This window comes from Aquarana catesbeiana, linkage group LG02 (genome assembly GCF_042186555.1).
Source record: "Aquarana catesbeiana isolate 2022-GZ linkage group LG02, ASM4218655v1, whole genome shotgun sequence".
In the NCBI taxonomy this organism is placed as follows: domain Eukaryota; kingdom Metazoa; phylum Chordata; class Amphibia; order Anura; family Ranidae; genus Aquarana; species Aquarana catesbeiana.
In genome coordinates this window covers 84087192-84114738 of record NC_133325.1, presented here as the reverse complement: position 1 = coordinate 84114738, position 27547 = coordinate 84087192, and the positions used below count along the sequence as shown (strand labels likewise).

General features: G+C 46.2%; 1 protein-coding gene and 1 long non-coding RNA gene across 4 annotated transcripts in view; one reads left to right on the top strand and one right to left on the bottom strand.

Moving 5' to 3' along the window:
* The window catches only part of LOC141127000 (atypical kinase COQ8B, mitochondrial-like), a 52858-nt gene extending 34669 nt beyond the window's left edge, over positions 1 to 18189 (top strand). Inside the window, exon 8 of the mRNA XM_073613119.1 lies at positions 17856 to 18189. The gene's annotated coding sequence lies outside the window, so the exon portion shown is untranslated. The remainder of the gene's footprint in view (positions 1 to 17855) is intronic.
* Positions 18190 to 23302: 5113 nt separating this feature from the next.
* LOC141126999 (uncharacterized) overlaps positions 23303 to 27547 on the bottom strand; it is a 115639-nt gene continuing 111394 nt past the window's right edge. Inside the window, exon 6 of one of the 3 annotated variants that reach the window (XR_012241476.1) lies at positions 23303 to 25693. This is a non-coding gene — a long non-coding RNA (uncharacterized lncRNA). The remainder of the gene's footprint in view (positions 25694 to 27547) is intronic. The other 2 variants (XR_012241474.1, XR_012241475.1) reach the window with 2 other exon arrangements.

Here is a 27547-nt window from a genome sequence, read left to right as displayed (position 1 = left end):
AGGATAAAGAAAATGTATTGCACATAAAAGGTTATACTTACAGAAGTAAATTAAAAACAAGCATTGAAACAATCAGAGGATGCAGCAAACACCATTATCAGCGTTCCCATGAGACCGGAAATTACATAGAACTAGAAGTGCGTCGCGACTTCCGGGTTCTGACTTCATTTCTGGTCTTAGGGGAACGCTGATAATGGTGTTTGCTGCATCCTCTGATTTTTTTCAAAGCCCCAAGCTGACATCACTTCCACCCTATACCCACAGGGGTCCCAGAACGTCTCCTCCAGCTCTGTGAGCACCTCCAGTGGCCATAATGTGTTATCATCAGTGGGACAGGGCCACTATGCAGATTTTGCATTTGACCAGATATGTACCTAAAGGGTAAGTTCATCTTTACGGAAAAATCTGTAAGATGAACTTACACTGGACCCCCTCCCCATCCCCCTCGGTCCCGCTGACCTGGAGTCCGGCGATCACCCACACTGAAACATCGAGTCGCCGTTTTACCGGTCCGGAGCTTAGAAATCCCCTGCATCTCAATCTCCTAAACGAAGCTCATCAGGAGGTAGGTATAGGAGCATTCTAATTGTTCGGCACTGTCACATGGGTGGGGCTAACCAATCAGAATCTGCGTATCTCCTCCTGTCACTGCAGGCGAAGAGAGAAAGCCGCAGGGATTTCAAATCCCCAGACTGGTAAAGCAGGGATACGATCTGTCAGAGCGGGGGATCGCCGGACTCCAGCTTAGTGCGATTGGGTGCGATGGGAAGGGGCTCCAGTGTAAGATCACCTTACAGATTTTCTGTAATAGTGAACTTACACTTTAAAGTGATTGTAAAGGCTCGTTTTTTTTTTAAATAACAAACATATCATGCTTATCTCCACTGTGCAGCTCGTTTTGCACAGAGTGTCCCTGATCATCCATTTCTGGGGACCCCCGGCGGCTCTCATGGCTCCTCCCCGCATCAGATAACCCCCTAGGAGAATCGCTCGCTGGGAGGGGTTACCTTGGGGTGCGCTCCCGAGTCCAGCATTTACGTCCATAGACACGAATGCTGGACTCGGCCCCGCCCCCCGGCGCCAATGGCTGCCCTGCTATCAATCTATCCAATCAAGAGCCGGGACCCTGTGTAGAGAGGGACAGCACATCCTCGCCGAGGGAAAAATGGAGCTCAGGTAAGTAAAATGGGGGGGCTAGGGGGCCGGTCAATGTCAGAAGTTTTTTCACCTTAATGCATAGGATGCATTAAGGTGAAAAAACACAAGGGTTTACAACCCCTTTTAATGTGAGTTAAAACCTTTTTAATAAACTGCCCACTAGATGGCGCTTCCCTTTCTTTACATACAGACATAGGAGTGGTGGGAGAAATCGCATACGATTCGGACAGGAATCGCACCACATTCCTGTTCAAATAGCATGCAATTCTTTGCAGTGCGATTTGAGCCATTTATTTTGCATTGACGTGAATTGCACCGCAAAGTATCAGTACTTGGCAGCAGTGGTGTATTTAGGTTTAGTGCTGCCCTAGGCCTGACTAAAATCGCGCACCCCTAATTTAAATACCTGTCATCTGTAAACCACACCCTTCCTCTTAAAGTGGTAGTAAACCCTGTACTACCACTTGTACCTACAGGTAAGCCTATAGTAAGGCTTACCTGTAGATACTGTGAATATCTCCTAAACTTGCATCAGCTGATGACACCATGGGCGCATGCGCTCTGCAGGTCCGGCTTACAGTGCTGGACCTTCAGAGCCTGTGCCAGAAATGGCGGCTCCCGCGTGCATGAGCGGGAGTGACGTCATCGCACCCTTGGCCACTCATGTAGCTGGAGGCTGGGAACCTGGAATGAAGACTAGGGATGAGCCGAACACCCTCCTGTTCGGTTCGCAGCAGAACATGCGGACAGGCAAAAAATTTGGCAGAACACACGAACACCGTTAAAGTCTATGGGACGCAAACATGAATATTCAAAATGTTAAAGGCTTATATGCAAGTTATTGTCATAAAAAGTTTTGGGGACCCGGGTCCTGCCCCAGGAGACGTGTATCAATGCAAAAAAATGTTTTAAAACGTCCCTTTTTTTCGAGAGCAGTGATTTTTTTTTTTTTTTATTTAATGCTTAAAGTGAAACAATAAAAATGAAATATTCCTTTAAACATTGTGCCTGGGGGTGTCTATAGTATGCCTATAAAGTGGCGCATTTTTCCCGTGTTTATAACAGTACCGCAGCAAAATGACATTTCTAAGTAAAAATTGTCATAAACTGATTGCGGCTGTAATGAATTGTCGGATCTCGGCAATATAGATAAAATTCATTGAAAAAAATCCCCCCCCCCCCCAGTCCATTACCAGGCCCTTTGGGTCTGGTATGAATATTAAGGGGAACCCCGAACCAAAATTAAAACAAAAAAATTGCATGGGGGTCCCCCTAAAATCCATACCAGGCCCTTCAGGTTTGATATGAAAATTAAGGGGAACCCTGCGCCAAGTTAAAAAAAAATTGTCGTAGGAGTCCCCCCCCCAAAATCCATACCAGACCTGAAAATGGCGTAGGTTCCCCGCCCCCCCCCAAATCCATACCAGACCCTTATCCGAGCACGCAACCTGGCAGGCCGCAGGGAAAGAGGGGGGGGGGGTGAGAGAGCGCCCCCCCCCCGAACCATACCAGGCCACATGCCCTCAACATAGGGAGGGTGCTTTGGGGTAGCCCCCCAAAGCACCTTGTCCCCATGTTGATGGGGACAAGGACTTCATCCCCACAAACCTTGCCTGGTGGTTGCGGGGGTCTGCGGGCAGGGGGCTTATCGGAATCTGGAAGCCCCTTTAACAAGGGGACCCCCAGATCCCGGCCTCCCCCCCTGTGTAAAATGGTAACAGGTACAAATGTATCCCTACCATTTCACAAAAAAGGGTCAAAATGTTAAAAACGACAAAACGCAGCATGGGACAAGTCTTTTATTAAAAAAAAAAATTGTCCCACAATGTCCATTCATCTTCTTCTATCACGCCGCGACGGACCGAAAAAGAAAAAAAACGCATGGGGACTTCCCCATGGCGTCCCCATGGCATCCTCCCCACTGTGATATTGCATTCTGACAGCAGGGGACTCCTCCACTGTCAGAATACACTGATTAGTTCTGCAGCCATTGGCTGTATGCACTGACCAAGTGAAGCTTTTCCAACAATCCCATTCGAGTAAAAGCCGATTGACATCTCTGTGGTGCATACTGCCATAGATGGATCAAAATTCAGCTGGTCCCTGCTGAACTGGCAGAATTTTGATCTGTCTACGGGTAGCTTTACTTCGCTTTGGTTGAGCTCCATCAAACAATTATGTGGCAGGCCTCCACAGAAGGACGTTTATTGTCCAGTGCAGACTCCTTTTCTCCTGAATGCAAAGAAATTGTTTTTGTTTTAGATTCCCCTTAACATAATTGGATCCTAGAGCTTGATGAGCACATGGGTTTACTTCACTTTCCTTTGTATTTTAGAAAATCAGACGATTCATGTATTCTACAAATAAGTTTTCAATATTCATAAATACATTAGGATTTTTTTAAAATTTAGGTCAAGTATGAAACAGCTGCTGGATTGCTGTTACACATCCTGAGGAAGGTGAAAAAACCCTTATGAAGCTTGAACCAATTTGCTAAGTGAGGAAAAAAAAATCTTTCTTGACCCCTGATAGCAACTGCATAACTCCATGGATTGCCACTCCAAAAATACGTAGCTCCCATCTGTTGATGATGTTCATGTCAGCCTGAGGCTGGGTTCACGCCTATGTGAATTGGATGCGGGTTTCTCCGCATCCAGTTAGCATAGCTGGAGAATGTGATCAGCTCTCTATGGAGCCAGTTCACATATCTACAGGGCAGCTGTGGATCGCACAGCACAGAAACGCTGTGTGTCTTTGGCTCAGTTTCAGGGCCAAATTCAGGCACAGATTCGACCCTGATTCGTCTCTAAACCAGACAATGGGGACGTACAGCGTTCTTGTGCGATTCGCAGCTGGTTCCAGTGTGAACCGAGCCTTAGTCTTTCATTATAAATGAGAACAGGGTTCAGTACTGTACTGTCAAATTCATTTCTAGGAGTGCATTGTGGAACTCAGAGATAAAATAAATAATAGACATGCAAGGTATATGCACCTGCCTTCAGGAGCCAGACACTGGCAAATAGAAAAGTTGAAGGCCCACCCACTATAACCCTATCCCTAACTGTCACACCACCTTTTTTTTTTTTGCTGGCATCTTAGGAGGCTCTGCTGAGAAAGTGTCTAAATTTTTTTTACTTTTATTATGCTGTTTGAAATAGTCTTTTTACAGCAGCTACTTAGAATGGCTAATATTTGATATATCCTTGGAGACTTATCTGGACCCTGCTGGACTGAAGATGTGGGGCTTGCTTGAAATGTGACCTTATCGCACTGGCCTCTGAGTGTGGCATTTACCAAGCCTCCATGGGTGTCCGCAGGTAGGGGCAAGGGGGGGTCAAATGCCCCACCCTGGAATCAGGGATTGGATCGGCACATTCAGCACAGTGGCGTCGCTATGGGGGTGCGGGCAGCCAGCGGGGTGACACCATCAAGGTGCTGTCAAGCCCCCCATCAGTGTAGTGTGACTGCGGGCTCTTTTCCCTGCTCAGTCCAACAGAGAACTCGGCGGCGCTGTGTCAGGAGAAAGGCAAGCTGCAGGTTGTCAGGTTTCCCCCCACTCGCCCCCCCCTTCTCCTGTCAGGGAGAAGAGATGGTGGCTCTCACCAGGTTCTACGCCCAGCTTCCTGCCTGCTCCATTCCTTCCCCATTGGCCATAACTGAGGGCCAATCAAAGGACACTAGGAAAGGAGAGCATCATGGGACATGTAGTCCCGAAGATTGGCGGCTCCATTTTCCACAGGAAGGAGGCTACAGTTCGATCAAGAGAGATTGAGAGACTGCAGCCTTGAAAAAAGCTGAGGGAGTGAGTGCTACAGGACAAAGAAAGAGGCGTGTGGTGGGCGGAAGCCAAAGAGAGAGCCATGCTGCCCAGTGTCACCAGAGAGAGAGCCACGCTACCCAGCACAACCAGAAAGAGCCATGCTACCCAGCGCCACCAGAGAGAGAGCAACGCTACCCAGCGCTACCAGAGAGAGAGCCACGCTACCCAGCGTCAGAGAGAGCCACGCTACCCAGCGTCAGAGAGAGCCACGCTACCCAGCGCCACCAGAGAGAGCCACGCTGCCCAGCGCCACCAGAGAGAGAAAGACTGAGCCACTGGCAGGGTAGAGACATGCTACACTACTGACCAAAATCGCCCCTGGGGAACCCAGAGTGAACGATCGTCCAGCCGGAGGGATCACTGCTGTAGTTTCGCTGGGTCTGGTAAGAGGGCCTGTCGGTCATTATCCATTACTTATCCGAGGGACTGTACTACACCTGCTGTCTCTGACCATGACAATGTGATAATGAGTTTGTCAAAAAGGGGCGGTGCATGGGTGACCCTAAAATGATGCCCCCCCTGAAAAAAGTTCTGCGGACGCCCATGCAAGCCTCATGTCCCACATTAGTTAACACTTACCAATTCCAGAGCCGTGAAATTGCTGTGTCCTGTCTCTGAAGATCTCTTGTGAGTGTGTCTATGAATATGCAATAAAGCCTTGAGGAGTGACCACCTTCAGGCATGCACACAGTTGCAAAAAAAGCATAGTTTTCATCAGTGAACTTAAGACGCTGTCTGCGTACTAGCAACCGAGGGACTCTTAGTTGGCTTCATTGAGAATCTGTAAAATGGAAATATCCCCGCGCCACTAAATAGATAAAACGTATACTGCTACAAGCACTGAAGGTAATACCAACCCTAAAATGAAATAAAATAACAATAGTGCTGCGCTGTATGGAACAGAGCACTATTTTTATCTTATTTCATTGAGAATCTGCTTGTGTCCTAGCAATTAAAGGATGCTAGGTGACTTCCTTAAAAATATGCCTGTGTCCAAGTAACAAGAGGGTGCTAGCTGGATTTCTTGAGAAGTGGACTGTGTCCTAGCAACTGAAGAATGCTAGGTGGCTTAATTGGAAATCCACCTGTGTTCTAGCAGCCAAAAGACTCTAGGCGAGTGAGAATCCACCTGTGTCCTAATAACCTAAGGAAGCTAGGTATCTTCATTGAGAAACCACCTAGATCCGAGCTATGGAAGAGCGCTAGGTGCTTTCCTTGAAGATCCACTTGCGTGCTAGAAACTGAAGGAAGCTAGAGGACTTTATTGAGAAGCCACCTGAGTCCTGGCAGTGGGAGGATGCTAGATGGCTTTATTGAGAATCCGCCTGCATCCCAGCTTCTGAAGGATGCTAGGCAGCTTCACTGAGAGGCAGTCTGCGTCCCTACAAGAATAAAGGCAGCTAGGTGGCTTTCTTGAGATTCCGACTGCATCCTAGCAGTGGAGGGATTCTAGGTGGTTTAACAGAGAAGCTGCCTACTTCCTAGCAACAGAGCCATGTACACTGTGTGCATGTAAATATTGCTCAGAGGGTACAGCATATAGAGTACTTATTACGCAGAATCTTACTGTCAAATTCTGCCAGCATGATCCTGCATGCATAGATAACTGTGCTTTTGCATCTGTGCTGCGTAAGTGATGCAGCACAAATAGCATAGCACAGTTAACTCTCTTTCCTGCAGGTGGAAAAAAGAGGTGCTCAATAGTAAAACGGCAATAGTAAAATGAAAAGGTGACAGTGCAGGGCTGCTTTGACACCCTAGGCGATAACTAATTTTGACGCCCCCCCCTCCCCCCCGGCTGCGCCCCTGACTCCACTTTACCCTGCCCCTGCAACACGTGACCTATCTGACCCCTACACTGACCCCCTGACACACCTACCTGACACATACACTGATCCACCTGACTCCTACTTCCTGCACCACTCACATTACACTAACCTACCTGACCATTACACTGACCTTCCTGACCCACCTGACCATTACACTGACCTACCTGACACCTACACTAACCTACAATACTCACATTACGCTGACCCACCTGATCATTACACTGACCTACCTGACACCTACACTGACCTACGTGACTATTACACTGACACATACACTCACCCACCTACCTGACACCTACACTGGCCCCCCTTCCTGACACCTACCTGACACCTACACTGACCTACCTGACACCTACACTACTCACATTACACTGACCCACCTGATCATTACACTGACCTACCTGACACCTACACTGACCTACCTGACACCTACACTGACCTACGTGACTATTACACTGACACATACACTCACCCACCTACCTGACACCTACACTGACCCCCCTTCCTGACACCTACGTGACACCTACACTGACCTACGTGACGTAAAAGCTGGATTCAGAAGACAAAGAAAATACTTATGAAGTAGGGATAAGCTTGAGTTTGTTCAAAACTGGGTTCAGTTCTAAACTCAGAAGCCAGCTCTCATTCCTGGTCCAATGAGATGCAGGTGGGAAATTACCAGCCATGCAACTGACTTTACAAAGGGGCAGGGATGCTCATGACATTAAAAACAGTAACCTACAATGGCCACCTGACCCACCTACCTGACACATACACTGACCTACCTGACACATACACAGACCCCCCTGACTTCTACTTCCTGCACTACTCACCCCCCCTCCCCTCCCCCACACAGCTCGGTGCAAATCTATCCTCCTCCTTACCTCTGCTCTTCGTGGCTTCATCAAACATCGTCAGGGCTCTCCTCGGCACTGGGTGTGCAGAATTGCTTAGGAGTCCCCTCCAGCGTCATCCACCCGCTCCATGATCTCCCCGCCAGGGCCAGACCAGCGCCTTCCACCCGCTCCATGGTGTCCCCACTGGGCGGGAGGTCAGCTAACAGACGCTGCACCTCCAATGCTCCCATCTCCACCAAGCCCCGCCCCTCCGCTGCACACACAGCACCACACCAGAGGGACAGGCTGGAGCAAAGGAGTCCCGGAGCGGCGCTGTGAGATTTTATTGTGTGAGGAGATGTCACAGGGCAGCGTGGTGCTCAGCAGGACACATGGGGGATTGGTGGCGGCACACAACGGATGTGTTCCTGACACTGGGGCGAGCGATCGGGAGAGGAGAGCCAGCTCACACACACCTGGAGCTTCCCCAGGACAGAGGCCATGGTTGCGCCCTAGGCGGCTGCCTACTTCGTCTAGTGGCAGTGCTGGCCCTGGGTGACAGAGACTAGACACACTGAATTCCAAAGGGCTCTAAAAGACTAATATAATATGCCAAAGTCTGGAGAATGTCTATATATGACAGGGCTGCCAAGGAAACCATACAGTGAAAATAAAAAAGGTGTCAGGGTACAGTCAGACGATAAGAGGTGCTGATCTGCACCTGTATGGTGCTCTGCAACTTCCTGTAAAGTACTAAAGCAGAGAATTAAAAGTAGTTACTCAACAAGTCTTTGGATCTTGCATAGACAAATTCATAAAGGGGTTTCAGACACAGGACAAAGCAGTGTCATGGCTCTGGATTAGAAAAAGCCCTCTGTGGCTAATTAGCATTGGATACAAAGTCTGGAAAGCACCATGAGCAGATTCTTGCATCAAAAGGTCGCATTCCAAGCAGAACCCACATCTTTGGTCCAACTGGGTCCGGGGTAGCCTCCAAGGCTACGCCAAAGAACAGATGATCTGGATAACTGCTGTAAAGAGTCAATCAGCATAATAAATATCTTTCTGAAGAGAAAAGACACCTGCAGACAACTGAGTATGTTGATAAAAGAAAATAATTCAGTAAAAAAGATCAAGAAGTTTCCTGAGCATACCTAGGACACCAGACAAAAGTGGTGTGACTGTGTGAACATATAGGTGTGGTTACAGTAGGTGTGCCTTCAAGTTTTTCTTTTTGTGTGCTAGTGTCCACTCCCTGAAGGTAGCTGCATATAACCCACACATCTATGATTTACCATATCTTTGTGTCCTTCAATAAGTAACCCTTATGACGCATGGGGAAACTTGCTATAATTAAGGAAAAATTCCTTCCTGACCCCTGGTGGCCATAGGATAACTCCCTTGGTTGATGTTTTAAATATTAGGAGCTCCCATCTGTTGGTGGCATTGGCGATGGCTTTAGTCTCTTGTTATAAAGGAGAACCCACCAAAAAGCTGGATTCAGAAGACAAAGAAAATACTTATGAAGTAGGGATAAGCTTGAGTTTGTTCAAAACTGGGTTCAGTTCTAAACTCAGAAGCCAGCTCTCATTCCTGGTCCAAAGAGATGCAGGTGGGAAATTACCAGCCATGCAACTGACTTTACAAAGGGGCAGGGTTGCTCATGACATTAAAAACAGTAACCTACAATGGCCATGTGACCACATTAGGTCAATAATGTCATCAACATCCCCGCACTTTTGTAACGTCAACTGTGGGGTACAGTTGGACCAAGAATGACAGCAAGCTTCTGGGTTATGACTCGAACCTGGTTCTGAATGAGTGCAAGCTCATGTCTTTTATAAAGCATAAACCAATTTGCTACAGTTAGTGAAAAATTCCTTTCTGATTCCTGAGAGCACTCAGTTAACTCCCTAAATTTGAGAAGTTTCAAACTGTTGGTGGCATTGACATTAGCTTCAGGCTCCCACTATAAAGGAGAACCTGTGGTACAGCCACTTATCCTCTGGTGATATTGGCATCTCCTCATCTTCAGGGGACATAAGTTCCTTTACATCCATTTGTGGAGGCTCGTACATAGGGGCTCCTGGGGCAGCGCTCCACCAGTTTTTGTTGTAGGAAAAATAATTTTAATAAATAAAAATAAACTATATAATTATTTTTTCTGTTGAGTTCCCTTTCCTGATTTTTATATCTTTCTCTCTTCTGCTGTTGCTAGGTAGATTAGAAAAAAGTCTAATTTTTTTTCTTCTAATCTGCCTAGCAACAGGCCTTCCGACCAAAAAATAATTTACAACTGTATTTAGAACACTGAGCTTCTCCACGCATACTGGCTTGCTGCCAGCCTCCCATTGTGTTAATTGGAGCTCATTAGGGCAGGCCGAAATACCGACCTGGCCCACCTATTGAGCTCCCTAATTTGCGCCCTGCACCAAGGGGTGGAGATCTTCCAAGTGGAAGTGAGAAAAGTGTGAGGCTGGGAGCAGCTCGCTGTACAGCAGCCAGTGAAGGAGCGGAGGGAGAGAGGTAGGGTCCGGGAGGGAGGAGAGACACGCCAACATTCATCACATTTCTCTGCCAGCACAGCCTGAACTCCGCCGACATACCAGCTCCAGGCTGCAGGTAAGACACCTTCCCCATCATACACATGATGAATTGCAACTGCACCGTCTTCCTTTATTTTGTAAAGTGCTGCACAAACTGTTAGCGCTATATAAATCCTGTACAGTATTAAAGTGATTGTAAAAGCTTGTTTTTTATTTTTTTTTAATTATCAAACATATTATACTTACCTCCACTGTGCAGCTCGTTTTGCACAGTGTGGCCCTGATCATCCATTTCTGGGGTTCCCCGGCTCTCGCGGCTCCTCCCCGCATCAGATAACCCCTAGGAGAAGCGTTCTCCCGGGGGGGGGAGGGGGGTTACCTTGCGGGCGCGCTCTTGAGTCCAGTATTTGCGTCCATAGACACGAATGCCGGATTCGGCTCTGCCCCCAGTGCCTGTTTAATTGAATTCGATTGACAGCAGCGGGAGCTAGTGGCTGCGCTGCTATCAATCTATCCTATCAAGAGCCGGCTGGGACCCTGCAGAGGGAGGGACAGCATGTCCTCGCAGGGGGAAATATGAGGCTCAGGTAAATAAAACGGGGGGCTAGGGGGCCGGTCACTGCCAAGTGTTTTTTCACCTTAATGCATAGAATGCATTAAGGTGAAAAAACACGAGGGTTTACAACCCCTTTAAAGTGTTACTAAACCCACAACAGTAAAATTAGTCTGTATATGCAGTAAAGCATGCTTGTTATACTCACTGTGGGAACTAAGGAGTTAATCATCCGCATTGTGTAAAAAGGCTGTTTGATCCTGTCTTCTCTGATCCTCCCCATCTTCCACCTTCCCCAATCCTTCTCCTGATAGTACAGAGCCTCAGGGGCACTCTGCACATGCTCAGTTTGGTGTGTATTACTAAAGTGTTTTTTTTTTCCTTGGGGGGGAGGGGGGGGATGCATGTGATAAGCACAGGGCCAATCAACACTGTCCAGACAGAGGGTCAGAAGTCCTGCCAGCCAGAGTAGAGTGAAAACTCCTCCTACAAGCTTTAACCAAACACTGATAGAAGTCACAAGGTTGCTATAAACTGCTGATGAGAAAAGGTATTTAGAAATTTATATTTACCTAAATAATTGCATTTCCATGTTCTGTGTACTGTGGGAGACCAAATATAGTGAATACAGGGTCCTAGGTTTAGTAACACTTTAATGTAGTGCCGACCCATGATGGTCCCACTGAATTTCTCTTAGGTTCTCTTCCTGTTTGAGTCTACAGGCAACCAGGCACACAACACTTGGGCAGATTCTCTCATAATAAGGCAATGGATGTCTTTTTTTTTTTTTTTATACTTTATTGCTGGTTGAACTTGGTTGGGGTGTAGGGGAATTTTTGGAATACTCCAAATTTAGTGCTCAAAGTAACTGGAGGACAATTACTATTCTGTCTACTCTCTTCAGGGATAACCCCCCCCCCCCCCCTTGGCAAAGACTAGAAACACAAGCAATTTTGGGACTCCCAGCAGGGCAAGACCCACTTTAACAACACTAATGCAGTCACACAAGGGGTTAACCACATCCCGCCCAGCCTATACGAAAATGACAGCCGGGCGGTGGCTCTCCCATTCTGACTGGGCATCATATGATGTCCTTCAGAACAAGCCGCCCGGGGGTGCGCAGCGTGGTGATCAGTAGTGTGGTTTGTCACTCCGACACATCACATCTTCTATCACGGTAAAGAGCCTATGACGTAGGCTCTTTACCATGTGCTAAGCTGTGTCCACACAGCTACTCACAGCTGACAGCACATGAGTAGAGGAAAGCCGATAAGCGGCTCTCCTGATGGGGATCACACTAATAATCAGTGCAGTGATTATCAGTCCAGCCCCATCAGCGATGCCCATCAGAGCCAAACAGTGATGCCCACCAGTGCCCACCAGTGATGCCAATCAATGCCCATCAGTGATGCCTGTCAGTGCCTCCTTATCAGTGCCGCCTACTAATGCCATCTATCAGGGCCCATCAGTGCCTCCTATCAATGCACATCAGAGCCGCCTATCAGTGCACATCATTGCCGCCTATTAATGCCCACAAAGGCTTCCCATCAGTGCCACTTATCAGTGCTGCATATCAGTTCTGCCTATCACTGCTGCATATTAGTGCCTCTCCATCAGTGCTCATCAGTGGCACCTCACCAGTGCCCGTCAGTGGCGCCTCATCATTGCCCATCAGTAAAGGAGAAAACATACTTATTTACAAAATTTTATAATGGAATCAAAGAAATTGAATTTTCATATTTTTTTTTCATTTGTTTAGCAAAAAAACCCAGTGGTGAGTAAATACCACCAAAAGAAAGCTCTATCTGTCTCACAAAAATAGTAAAAATTTTGTTTAGGTACAGCCTTGCATGATCATGCAATTGTCATTCAAAGTGTGACAGCGCTAAAAGCTGAAAATTGGCCTGGGCAGGAAGGGGGTGAAAGTTCCCTGTATTGAAGTGGTTAAATGACAGTCAGTCACTAGGATCCTGCCTCCTTGCCTCTACTCACTGTGTCCCCAGATACTTGAATACCTCCTGTCCAATACTGGCCAGACACCACTTCTGTGAATCTCCAGGCAACATCCTCAGTGCACCCTCTCAACTTGGCTCAAATTGCTTCCAGCAAAATAGGCCCCCCAGCTCCCACTGTGATGGGACCACAATAAACTCTCTGTAACAGGTCCCCTCCAGCTCCCACTGAGGTGGGGCCTTGGGGAACTCCTACAGGCTTCAGCTTACCTGCCCAGAGGGGCAGCAGCCCTTCATGCTGGGATCTTCTCCTCCTGGACAAGAACCCTGCTGCTCCAGGCCTCAGACTATTCTTCCCCTTCTCAGCCACCTACAGGGTGCTCCACCCCAGGGATTGGCTGAGACCACATAAATATTTCAGCCCACTACATTCTAGACTTCTAGAAGGCAGGGGGGAAGTAGTTGAGACTGCAGCCTGTGAGATCCAGAACAGCCAAAAATAATCAAACACTGCTCCAATGTTTACAGAGGAGCCAAAAAGGCTAAATTTACCTGAACCTCTTTTGCAACCCATTCTAGAAGGGTGTTACATTAAAAACAATCGAGGGCTCCGTTGGAGAGATTTCCCTTCACTTCCAGTCCTGCTGACAATGTTTTACCAGACAGGAAGTGAAGCAAACTCTCCAAAAACAATAGACAGAAGTAAAAATGCTTTTTTTTTAGTATAGTAGGAGGAGACTGGACCCCCATGTCAGGTTCTTATTTCTGGTAGTTTCCCTGCTACAGATTTTTCCTCACTTCCTGTCTGGTGAAACCATTCTCAGCAGGTCAGGAAGGGAGGTAGTGACCCGCCCCCCCCCCCCCCCCCCCCCCCGGGTCGATTGGGTCGGGTCACCTACCAATGCCCCCCCCCCGGTCGGTGTCAGTCAGTTGGTCGGGGCCCTGCACCACTTAACCCATCTCGCGGGCAAGCGGTGTCGGCTTCTTTCTGGGCTGTTCTCTTCAGCTGCTTCCTCGCTTCCCCTGCATCTCCTCTTCCTGCTGGCGGTCAATCCGATCAGATCTCCTTTCCACCAATCGGGTGACGGGTCTTACGACCCGCTTCCTGATTGGCCCAGGAGGAGAATCAGTGTTACAACAGCGAATATCAATCCGCTATTCTCACACAACTGGGTGGGCTCAGAGTGCAGTGCTCTGTGCTCTGAGCCCCCCCTTTTTTTGAAGCCTATTAGAGCTTCTGGCTCTAATCACATGCTTCAAACCCCCCCCCCCATTGGAATCCCTACATCCGGCACCCTGCATGTAAATCAGGGGGCCAGGCACATGGATGGGGGCCTGCGCCCGTGCGCCCCTAATGTACAGGCTGCCACTGAAGTGAGGGTTATATCTCACTAACAGAACTCCAAATAGCAGCAAAACCCAGACAGGAGTTCTGTTCTGCCTACTTTTAGATATTTTTTCTGCGTTGTTTTAAACTGCAAGTGTTCTCTTTTTTTTTTTTTTTTTTGTAGTATACTGAAGTCTAGAGGCAACATGCATACTAATGTGATTTTGGTATCTTCCTCTGTCCTTATCATCTGTCCTTACCACCTGTTTAGGGATGGTTAGTTTATTCATATATTATTATTTTTTATACTAGACCCTCCTGCATTCATTGTTATTCACAGAGACAAGGCCCAGGAAAGTTTTCGTCTTCTAACAAAGACTTAAAGTGTTACCACAACAGTACAATGAGCCGGTATATGCAGTAAAGCATGCTTGTCATACTCACTGTGGAACCCAAGGGGTTAATCCACTGCATTGTGTAAAAAGGCTGTTTGATCCTGTCTTCTGTGATCCACCCCTTATTCCACAGTCCCCAATCCATCTGCTGATAGTACAAAGCCTTGGGGGCATTCTGCACATGCTCAGGCCAATCAACACTGTTTAGACAGAGGGTCAGGGGTCCTGCAGCCTTATAGGACAGTCAGAGGAGAATGAAAACTCCTCCTTCAAGCTTTAACCGGTGCTCGTCCTGAGTTTAGTAACACTTTAAATCAGGGGTCTCAAACTCAAATTACCTGAGGGCCACAAGACACATTTTCACATCCAATGGGGGACGCATGCAAACTGTCCTTTCCCCCAGCATTGGTGTCAGCGGATGCACTATTAACCCCCAGCACTGTTGTCGGCGAACGCAATATTAAACCCCAGCATTACCCCCTATACTCCACAAGTACCCCCCCCCCACACTCCACTTCACAAATATCCCTCCACACACTCCAGAAAAACCCCCTCTTCACAAGTTTCAACCCCAGTCACGTAACTAAGGATTTTTCCCAGCCTCTGTGTGATGGCTCACTTACCTCTCCTCCTGGCAGTCAGCTGGTGGCCTGATCTTCTGCTTCCCGAGTCCGCTCCTCCTGTCAGGTCCTGGCTTCATCACAGGCCTATTGGCAGGGCACCCTGAGAACGCCACAATCTTCCGCCCTGAGGTGGCAGCAGGACCCTGGATCTGGGGCCAGTGTTCTGTGGAGAAGTGCGCTATCGAATAGTGCCCGGAACGAACTGCGCATGTGCCGTACGTAGCACAACAGCCTGTGCACAATAGCCAACTGAAGACTTTTTTAAGTCAGATTGTGCCTCGCGCTGCCGAGCAGTGTTCATGTAGGTGAGGGGCAGAATTTAACATGAAGGGCGCGGATGTTTTCAATGATGGCCAGTGCTGCAAAGATGGGGGCGGAATTTTTAACGATGCTCAAACAAATCTGCTAAACAAATCTTTATCTGCTATTCTTCCTGGGGGGCCTATTTAGCTAGCTAAACGTTTAAAATTCTGCCCCATCTTTGCAGCAGTGGCCATCCTTGAAAACATCCACCCCTTTCATGTTAGATCAGCACTGGCCTTCAATGAAAACACCCGCCGCCTTCATGTTAAATTTGGCCCCTCGCCTACATGAACGTGCCTTGGCACAATCTGACAGAAAAATGTCTTCAGTCAGCTATTGTGCGCAGGCGCCATCTCGCCAACACAACAGCTAATCGTAAAATCAGCTGTTGTGGTATTACGTATGGCACATACACAGTTCATCCAGGTGTTCTGGAAATGCCCCACATCAAATAGTGCCTGGGCTGAAGGGCGCATGCGCTGTACGTAACATCACAACAGCTGCTTTTACCATCAGCTGTTGAGACGGCGCAGGCGCACAATAGCCAACAGAATTTTTTTTTTTCTGTCAGATTGTGCCCCGCACTCCCCCGGCAAGTTCATGTCCATGATGGGCAGATTTGTGGGCACTTGGAGGCAGAATGACATGTCCAGTGCTGCAAAACAAAAATTTTGTGATGGGCGGATTTCTACATTTCTTGTGGGTGGATATATGGGCACTTTGGGGCGGAATTAGATGGCCAGTGCTGCAAAAACTTTCAGATGGGCGGATTTTTACATTTTTTGTGGGCGGATTTATGGGTACTTTGGGGTGGAATATCACTAGGTTTTATTTTTTTGCAGCACTGGCCATCTAATTCCACCCCAAAGTGCCCTTAAATCTGCCCACAAGAAATGTAGAAATCCACCCAGCACAAAGTTTTATTTGTTTTGCAGCACTGGACATGTAATCCCGCCCCCAAGTGCCGTAAATCCACCCACAATGTGTAGAAATCCGCCCATCATGGACATAAACTCTCTACGGGAGCGTCGGGCACAATCTGACAGAAAAAAATTCTGTCAGCTATTGTGCGCCTGCGCTGTCTCGCTGTCACAACAGCTGATGATAAAGTCAGCTGTTGTGATGTTGCCTATGGCTCATGCGCACTTCAGCCCGGGCACTATTCGATGGGAGCATTTCTCGACAGAACAGGTGGGCAGGGCGATGGGCGGATCCTCCCTCCACTCTGCTCTCCTGTGTTGTGAGCTGGGCTGCAGCAGCATTCGGGGGAGAGGAAATAGAGAGCGAAAACTCTGAGCCGCTGCCACCCGCCTAGGATCAGCCCTGCATGCGGGCTGTTTGTAACCGGTCCGCGGACCGAAAATAGCCCGCGGGCCGGTACTTTGAGACCCCTGCTTTAAATCATCCCCTGCGCTGCAATTGTCTTAAGTAAAATTAAATTAAACTTCTGTGTCTTATTGAATAGCTAAGCTCACATTTCTGTTTTTGGAATTAGATCCACTTCAATTTGGGGTCAGAGCTGGTCCATAGCACTCGTAAAGCAGCCCATGGATGATACATTTTTTTCATTCAACCAGCGGGTTTAATGGGAAAAAATTATTCCCCTATTCACACACTCAATGTGGATGGCGAAATCCTCCCGCTGAGCCTTTGTTTTCTGACAGTGGGGAGACTTCCCTGCCTTAACCACATGCCGACCAGCGCACGACGATATACATCGGCACAATGGCACGGCTGGGCAAATGGGCATACAGGTACGTCCCCTTTAAATCGCGGCATTGTGGCCGGGGTGTGCGCGCGCCGCGTACTCCGTGACTGTGCTCGCGGGTCCCGCAGACTCAATGTCCACTGGGGGCCCACGATCGTGTCACGGAGCGGCAGAACGGGGAGATGCCTTTGTAAACAAGGCATTCCCCTGTTCTGTCTAGCAACATGACAGAGATCTACTGCTCCCTGTCATGTTCTAGTGAGGCAATCCCCCCACAGTTAGAATCACTCCCTAGGACACACTTAACCCCTTGATCGCCCCCTAGTGTTTAACCCCTTCCCTGCCACTGTCATTTACACAGTAATCAGTGCATTTTTATAGCACTGATTGCTGTATAAATAAATAAAAATCGCAGATTACTAATAAAAAAAAAATCCTAAAAATGTCATAAATCTATCCCCTAGTTTGTAGACGCTATAACTTTTGTGCAAACCAAGCACTATACGCTTATTGCGATTTTTTTTTTTTTTTTTTTTTTTTTTTTACCAAAAATATGTAGAATACATATTGGCCCAAACTGGGAAAGAAATTTGTTTTTTATATATATTTTTGGGGGATATTTATTATAGCAAAAAGTAAAAAATATAGCTTTTTTTTCAAAATTGTCGCTCTTCTTTTTTTTTTTTTTTTTTTTTTTTAAGCAGAGAGAGTGAGCCCAGCCCAGCAGCCTGAAGGAACAAAGCTGACCCTTATGGTCCATTTTCCACATTCGGTATCCATACTTTCTCTCTTATTTCCCTCACAGCCCCTTGCCAATCAGCTTGACAAAGGAGCTCAGCCGTCGCGTCACTCACTTCTATCCGGCTCAGGAAACGCGTCGCATAGTGTGTGATGTCATCATCCCTCGCCTGGATCACTGTTTGCTCTCCAAGCCTCGTTCCAGTGTTTCTCCCTCGCTGTCGGCCGTTCTTCATCCAGCGCTTCTGGAACCAGCTAGAGGACACATATCCACGGCTGGGAGAGTTTGACCTCATGGACCCCCTTGATTGCCTTGGGACTTTTTTATGCCTGAACATTTCTTCTAAAATGTGAGTGCAAACTATGTTGTTGCCTTTTTATTAAAAGTTGTTTTAAAGTCTGCACCCAGAGGCGCCTCCGTTTCCTTGTTTTACAGTGATAAAATACTACCAAAAGAAAGCACTATTTGTGGGGAAAAAAGGACGTCAATTTTGTTTGGGTGCAACGTCTCACGACCGCGCAATTGTCAGTTAAAGCGACGCAGTGCCGTATAGCAAAAAGTGCTCTGGTCAGGAAGGGGGTATATCCTTCCGGGGCTGAAGTGGTTAAGAATACACTGATCAGCGCTGCTGGCAATAGCCAACAGCACTGATTGAGTAGAAAAAAATCAGACAGAGCGGTTGTACAGAAGTCAGTCGGTAGATCAACTTCTGTACAATCACCCTGCCCATACATGGATCAAATTCGTCTGGTCCTTGCTGAACCAGCCAAATTTCAATCCATGTAATCCGCCTTTACTCTGCTACCTTTCGCTATGTTACCATCACAAGGTGATATTTTATTAAGGCCGGCTGTTGATGCTTGCACTTAAGCACATAACATCAACTTAATATTTACTGCTTATCAGCATTGGGGAAAAAACTGATTATACAGAAATTACACAGAAAAAATAAGTTTGTTTATGGCAAACATTATTTTGGCTGTTAAGGGATTATTAACACCAAGATTAGCATATCCATCATTAATCTGTTTACTGAACAACATCATTTGTCATGTTATTTGCTTTCCTGAATGGAACATTCTAATAATTTGCATCAAATTAAATGAATACTGTGATAATTAAGCTGTCAGAGATGGGTGATTTTTTTTTTCTAATTTTGTGCGTGTTGGGTAAATGGTTGTAGCAATTACCAAACGGAAGAACTAACCTTTTCAAAAGAGTTCTCAAACACACTGCTGCTTACACAAATTTACCTCCTGTTTTGTTTCAAGAGTTATTTAAAGGTTCAGTCCATCTAAAATTATTTTTGTTTCCGCACAAAAACAGTACACCAAAGTGAACCAAAACAGTGTATCCAAACACGCACAAAAAAGTACACTTAAGATGTGTCCCATGGTCCTCTCCCCAAGAGAAAGTACCCTTTCCTGACTCCCAGGGGTTTAAGTCTCCTGATGGGGGCAAGGAACACTTATGTCTATCTAGTCAAAAGGCCAAACAGGCCCCGTTCCTCATGGTCAGCCAAATTTGAGTGAGTACTAGGTGAGAGGCTCTGTCAAAGAGAGACCTCCCAAGGCAGGGAAGGAACCTAAGGGACAAATATCCTCCCCCTAGAGTTCATGGTAGGCCCAAAGACTCACACCCTACAATTCAAGTGAAAAGACACATACACATAAATGCATGTAACACCGAAAATTCATATTGGTGATCAGAAAAACCTATTGGATTCTAACCTTTTGGATAGCCAAGCTGTGAATAAGGTGGAACCTAAGGCAAAACTTCTGTGTCCAATTGGGGAGATTTCACTTCCTGTCCTTTAGCCAAATCAGGATGTAAGAGGAAATCCCGCCAAAGTGAGGGAATCCCTGGTTGTCACCAGAACTAGTGTCCACATTGCAAGATTTCACCTATTACTGTTCTGGGAACAATCCAATTTTTAGGATTTTCTTTACTTTCAGTGATAACAGTGAACAGAGTAAATAGAGAGGGTGAAACTCCATAACAGGTGTTCTAATCTCTTTTCAACTCTATTCAAAACTAGAAAAAAAATGTTTGCTTTAGTTATACTATAAAGCTCAACTGACTAACTCAGCTAAACACATTTGAGGTGCATAAAAACAAAAGATATGCAAGTTCTTCAAGGTTGTTTTCTTTACAATGTAGCCCCACATCAGAAGAAAAGCCTGTCCCCTGCCAGCATGCAACAGAGAAGGACCCTTCCCCTCTCTGTCCATCTCCAGGTGGGTAATGTCCTACATCATGAAGCTGTGGAAGTAATTATAATGCTTTAAATTACATTCACCCCTGATGCTATCATCCAAAAATAGAGGTAATTTGCTGTAGTTTCTCTCCCTGTAGCTTTCTTCCACTTATAGAACATTTTACCTCCTTAATTGCATACTGAGAGTTGGGAAATTCCACTTTTATGTGGACCACTTCTTCTGTGTGCACTCTGCAGGGGGGCTATCAGCCGTAATTCATACGAGGTGGAGAGCGTGATGTCACCCTCCCACCTCTCCCCTTCGTCCAATCAGAGAATGCATTCTCTGAAAATGGGGCCTGTTCTGAGTGGAGTAGCAATTTCCAGCTGGCACTGGCCAGGTATGGCATACTGCAGTGGCGGCTAGTGGGTTTTTCTTTTTGGGGGGGTGTGGCAAACAACCACCTCCCCCCGGGTGGGCAGTGGCGCGGCACTACTACCACCCCCCCAGCGGAGCAGCACTAGCCCACCCTTTTTTTGAAGCCTATTCAGGTGCTTCAAAAAACACCCACCCCGCATTGGAATCCATGGTCCGGTGCCCTGATACCCATAATTTTTTGATTGACTTATCTTATCTTATATATTTCTTTTCGATTGTTATCTGTGCCTAGGGTGACACATGGGACATTTGACCTCACTGTGCTGTGTTTTCTTACCTGTTTTTTGCACATCATGTTTTTGATTTATTCAATGTAATTTCATGAATATTGTGTTTGCTATTACTTTATTGTGGGATTGTTTACACATATAGCACCCTCTACCTTTTTTAGATAGGTGCTAGAATAGGATTTTTCTGGATTTAAGATATCAGTGTAGGCAAATTTAGACAGGCCTGTACTTTAGGTTAGGCCTGTTTGTTTTGATTTGGGGCTAGGAGTGTTTAGTGCAGTAGTGGGTGTGATCACCTGTGCTCTGACTCAGACGTGCCTCCCCTGCTTTCAGGAAGATTGTTCTGGAACAGAGGTTGGACCTGAAGTTTGAGTGGCAGGCATCTCATGTGAGGATCTCTGACCAATTCCCTTTCGGTGTTGGCAGGGGGCAGGCCTCCCATATAAGTTGCTGCTAAGAAGTTCTGGGTGGTGCAGGAAAAAGGAGAATGGAGTTGTAGGTAACTGCCGAAGGGCATCCCCAGTGGGGGGCGCGTCAAGAGCGGAGGAGGGCTGGAGTAGCCGCTAGGATGGATTCCTGGATAAAGACTTTGTACCATGGAGTTAGCGTTAAGCTGCTGTGACCGGGGAACACAGGACTTGCACTTTGGAGAAGGTCAGTGAGGAAGAAGTGTTGAGTGTTGAGCTGTGGCCGGGGAACACAGCGTTTGCAGTTATGGACTGGCTGGGAATAGTAGTCCGCTTATTACCATGTGCTAGGCCGTCGGGGAGAGGTACCGAGTATCTCTGGCCTGGTAAAGCACTCTGGTAATATCATCCAAGAGCCTGTGTAGCTACCAAATGCACTGAGCCACCGGGGAGAGGTATTGTATGCATCTGGCTTATAGATTTGCTCAGGCGACACCATTCAGAGACTTTATTACAGTAACAAAGTACAGCCAGCAAGCTGGGGTTATTCAGAGTGATCCCTTCTTGTCTTACTGGAAGTGAAGCAACAGGAATCTAACAGTTTTGCAGTAGAGGATTTGTACAAGAAGAGAGGAATCTAGAGGAGTGATATTCTCCAGGAGTGAGTGCAGAGGAAGAGGAGCAATAGTCTGCAGTGGAGATATGCAGAGGAAATAGACTGTGAATGTTAGAGGTGCATCATTTTCAGGGCTAAAGCTGCTAACTAATGTTCTACCAATGTGATGACAATTCAATAAGTGCTATGGGCATCCCTTATCTTCCTTTACCCCAACCAAGTTGTATCCCGCAATAAACGCACAAAACTACGCAAATGACTGCTCATTGTCTCAGAGGTGATAGATGGGGGTCTGGCAGCAGGGTGATTTGGTGGATGTTCGTAACTAGTGGTAACCAACTGCTACACACATCTTTACATATTGATGCTATTTGCACTTGCACTTTATATGGAAATTTTTTTTAGTTATTAATTAGTAATTATATTATGATTACTAATTTATTATTGTAAACCTGTATGCTATGAGGAAGGTCCCGGCCGCAACATGTTAGCACTTTAGATGTTGCACTGCTCTTAGTGCTCAATAAAGATTTAAGGAGAAGCAATCGAGTTGCTGGCATTTCTTGCTATTTTGATGTTTATGGGACACAACAAGCCTGAGCACCGTTATTCGGTTCATCATTCTAAAATTATGAGGTAGAGCTTGTGTGAGTTTTTGTCTACATTACCCTCACTTGCAGTGTTAGTTTTCTGCCACACATAGTGTTTTGCTTTTAGGCCAAAAAGTTCAATTTTGTTCTCATCTGAACAAAGCACCTTCTTCCACATGATTGCTGTGTCCCCTAAAATGCTTCTTGCAAACTGGACTTCTATGGCTGTCTTTCAACAATGGCTTTCTTCTTGCCACTCTTCCATAAAGGCCAGATTGGTGGAGTGCACAACTAATAGTTGTCCTGTGGAAAGATTCTCCCACCTGAGCTGTGGATCTCTGCAGCTCCTCCAGAGTTACCATGGGCCTCTTGGCTGCTTCTCTGATGAATGCTCTCCTTGCCCGGCCTGTCAAATTAGGTGGACGGCCATGTCTTGGTAGGTTTGCGGTTGTGCCATACTCTTTCCATTTTCAGATGATGGATTGAACAGTGCTCCATGAGATGTTCAAAGCTTGGGATATTTTTTTATAACCCAACCCTGCTTTAAACTTCTCCACAACTTTATCCCTCACCTGTCTGGTGTGTTCCTTGGCCTCCATGATGCTGTTTGTTCACTAAGGTTCTCTAACAAACCTCTCAGTATTTATACTGAGAATAAATTACACACAGGTGGACTCTATTTACTAATTATGTGACGTCTGAAGGCAATTGGTTCCCACTAGATTTTAGTTAGGGTAATCAGAGTAAAGGGGGCTGAATACAAATGCATGCCACACTTTTCATATATTTATTTGTAAAAAATTTGGAAAACCATTTATCATTTTCCTTCCACTTCACAATTATGTGCCACTTTGTGTTGGTCTATCATAGTGTTTCTCAACTCCAGTCCTCAAGGCGCCCCAACAGCTCATGTTTTCAGGCTCTCCATTATTTTGCACAGGTGATTTGATCAGTTTCACTGCCTTAATAATTGCCACAGCCGTTTCATCTGAGGGAAATCCTGAAAACATGACCTGTTGGGGCACCTTGAGGACTGGAGTTGAGAAACACTGGTCTATCACATAAAATCCCAATAAAATACATTTACGTTTTTGGTTGTAACATGACAAAATGTGGAAAATTTCAAGGGGTATGAATACCTTTTCAAGGCACTATTTCTGCAAAGGGTGGGCCAAGCCTAAGGACTAATGCCCTGTACACATGGTCGGATTTTCCAATGGAAAAAGTGCGATTGGATTGTGCTGTCGGAAATTCCGATCGTGTGTGGGCTCCATCTAACTTTTTCCGTTGGAATTTCTGACACGCAAAGTTTGAGAGCAGGATATAAAATTTTCCGACAACAAAATCCGATCGTTTAAATTCCAATCGCATGTACACAAATCCAACGCACAAAGTGCCACGCATGCTCAGAATAAATTAAGAGGTGAAAGCTATTGGCTACTGCCCCGTTTATAGTCCCGACGTGTTTTACGTCACCGCGTTCAGAACGATCAGATTTTCCGACAACTTTGTGCGGCCGTGTGTATGCAAGACAAGTTTGGCCCAAAATCCGTTTGAAAAAATCCGATGGATTTTGTTGTTGGAATGTCCAATCAATGTCCGATCGTGTGTACAGGGCATTAGACTGGGATGCCATAAAAGTTCATGTGTGTCCCAATACTTTTGGTAATATAGTGTATCTGGGCGCTGTGAAGTAACTGATCTGTCACAAGCCTGTAACTTGTCAATTAGTATCTGGCCACACCTGGTCCTGCCCACTGATTTCTGGATTGACAGCACTGCCTCTGTTGTGCAAACCCTCCCACTGTGAACTGCAGTGTCTGGGAGAAGGGAGCATGGGAGACACAAATAAAAGAAGGTTTGATTCACTCAGAGGAGGAAGTTTTTTTTCTTTTTACTTTATGAGTAGTCTTGTGCATCATAATAATTTGGGCCCTGTTAGACTGTCAAACATAAACTCCTGTAGATCAGAGGTGTCAATCTCAATTTTATTGGGGGCCACATCAGCATTATGGTTGCCCTCAAGGGGACGGTTGTATCTGTAAGACTATATAAATGTATTCACTCTTTATCATAATAAATAAGTGCCTCTGCATTTGATTATTACTGGTTTAAGTAGTAGGTTAAAGCCTCATACACACGATCGGATTTGCGACAGGGAATTGTGTGATGACAGACTGTTTCCCTAAAATCTGACCGTTAGTATGCTCCATCAGACAATTGTTGGCCAACTTTCCGTCAACAAATGTTGGATGGCAGGCTAGTACATTTTCGGTGGACAACGGTCTGTTGTCAGATTTTCCTATCATGTGTACACAAGTCCGTTACACAAAAGTCCAAAGTACAAACACGCATGCTCGGAATCGCCAAACACAACATTAGCAGAAGGTGCTGTACTGGAAATTTTAAGCTTCTCCTTATAAGCAAATAATTTATTTGCGCTTAAAAGCACAAAGAAAGCATTCTTGTATAATGCCGGGAAAGCGCGCGTGTATATCTCCAAGTAACCCTGACACAGATGCTGGTATCACGTTGAGCTTAGCAGAATCCTCCATTGAATTCTCTATTGCCTTTATTTATACTGTCGACATTAATAAACAAAGGAAGGTGATGGCTTCAGAATCAGACATTCAGACACTTGTATTCTTTCAAAAGAACCAATCACACACATGTATATATTCAAATAGAATTACAGTAGTGACATGTGCAGAGCCATGCTGCAAGCATCCCGTGAGACAAAAGTGTCTCACAATTTGAACACTACTTACATGGCTCTGAACACGATCGTGTGCACACTTCCACTGCTATCAATGACCCGAGCCATACTCTATCATGGCTCAGTGGGCCATAATTTTGTATGGTTCTCATGTACGAAGATCTGCTTATTAGGAGTGTAAATGCAATCGCCATGAAGTGGCCAGTCCCTTGGTGAGGCATGAACGAACATCCTTAAAAGAGCAAACAGATCTGCCGTGTCCACGGGAAGGTTTCCGCAGCCATTGGTCTTCCACCAACGTCTGTATGTGCGAACATGCTCGCATGAGCGTATTACAGCAAAACTGACACTGGGGGACATCTGATAACATACATTAATAAAAATTTCCACAACAGTTCCTCCTCTTTGTCATATGCTCCCATGTGTGCCTCGATGAATCTTGATCTTCTTCTTACACCTGGAAATTAATCAGTCCTTACAGTCCATATGAGTTTATAACACGGCTTGACTTGTAGACTCTCTTCTTTAGGAGGGATGACTTATAAGGAGGACACGACATGGTGAGCTGTAGTAATCGCCGGTCGGTCTGGGGTCCTCTGTGTCTGGTACGTGGACTGGGCTTTGGGGCGTCTCATCTCAGCGAGGAAGATGTGGTCATCTGCTGGGGCTCTGTTCACTCATCCAATCAGGCAACAGGAGCACCTCATCACTACATATAGGAGGAATAGAAACATATATAAATATATATATCCCTACTTCCTTCAACCATGATCCGCTGAAAAATAAAAAAATCCCCAAAGTTTCCCAAACCCTTAAAAGGATTCCAACCTTCACTAGCTATAGCTCTGGCTTTGCCTTGCAGGGATCTAGCCTTATCCATATAGGCCTGAAATTTGTCACTGGTATCCTCAATCCAGGTACAACAATCTTTTCCTATGAATTCACAGAAACCCCCCTTGGATGCCAACAGATCATCAAGGGCCATCTTTTCCTGTAAAAGAAGGGTCTTGATCTGTCTTTTTTCCTGTGAGATCTCCCTTACAGCTTCTACGGTTTCATTGAATATCTCATCCACAATGGATGAGAAATTGTTTAATCGTTTCATAAGTTCAATCCCCCACCCCATCCAAGCAGGAAACCATGCCCAGGCTTTGTCGGAGTTGGTGAACAATTCTCTTCTAGCTTTTACTGCCGTTCTTACCTTCTCTCGCGCCATCAGATCCTCACGATCATCCACGATGTAAGATGCTGGGACGAGTTTTACAGGGCCACAAGAACCTCTTGCATTAAGGGGAATTATCTTATAAGCAGAGGTACCGCATAAGAAGTATTAGAGACCAGTCAGAGTTGCACAGGGGGAATCACGCTGACGGTCACCTGCATTGAGTAGAAACAGGATAGACTGGGGATGGCTCCCTCGGTCTGAACGTCACACCCTTCCTTCCAACAGATATTATCTGGTCTAGAGGTGTTATTAAAAAAAAGGGGGTTTTGTTGATTAGATTAACTGTTACAAAGTTATCCTCTCTACCGAAACTAAAGTTGAAGCACACTTGTGGGCTACCTAGTTGTCCCGATACCCATACTGGTTTTGTGAGGGAGGGGCAAGAGCCAGAGCTAATGTTAAAACTATAACTAATTTTACCCTCTAAAAATGTATCGTTAAGTTCTATTGACAAGTGTCTGCTTGGAGTCTTTCCTAGTTTTTTGAATTTCCTCATACCAATACGAACATCCTATATATCATGTACCGCTGTCAGTCGCCTGGTTGGAAAGAATGTAAACCGGTTATTGTGTCAGTGTCCAGGAGGGACTCGTGAACCTTGTGGTGGACCGTTTTAAGTTTATGTTACAGTGACTGCACCCACCCCATCAGCTGAGAATGTCAACAGCTGCTGAGGAAAGTACAACCCTGTTTTTGGTTGACCTCCAAACAAGAACCAAAAGAAGAGCACACACCGCTCCAGGCAAATTTTCAGGTGCAAATGGATGACAGGGGCAGACCCCAGGCTCACCACCGTCCAGTGCGAATAAAATGAAGAAATGATCACACTCTGAATTTCCAAAAAACTTGCTTGATGTACCTTTATTGTCACAAGTGTATCAGACAAACACAGGACAAGCAGTTGACATGTTTCACAAGCGATAGCTTGCTTGTTCACAACAAAAGTAGCATACACCAAGCAGGCTGTTTTAGGCTGGGTTCACACCTATGCGAATTAGATGCGGGTTGCTCCACATCTAATTCTCATAGCAGGAGAATGTGACTGGCTCCCTATAGAGCCGGTTCACATATCTCCATTGTGGCTGCGGAACGCACTGCACAGAAGCGCTGTGCGTCTTTGGCTCCGTTTCAGGGCCGAATTCAGGCATAGAATCGGCCCTGATTCGTTCCGGGAACAGGGAAGCACAGCGCTCCTGTGCGATCCGCAGCGGGTTACAGTGTGAACCTGGCCTAAGGACTAAACCCTAATCAGGCACACCCAAAACCATCTGCTTAGGATTACGCTAAATGCAAAAAACATTTCAGCGTACAAGTTAAAAACATTACAACGTTTAAAAT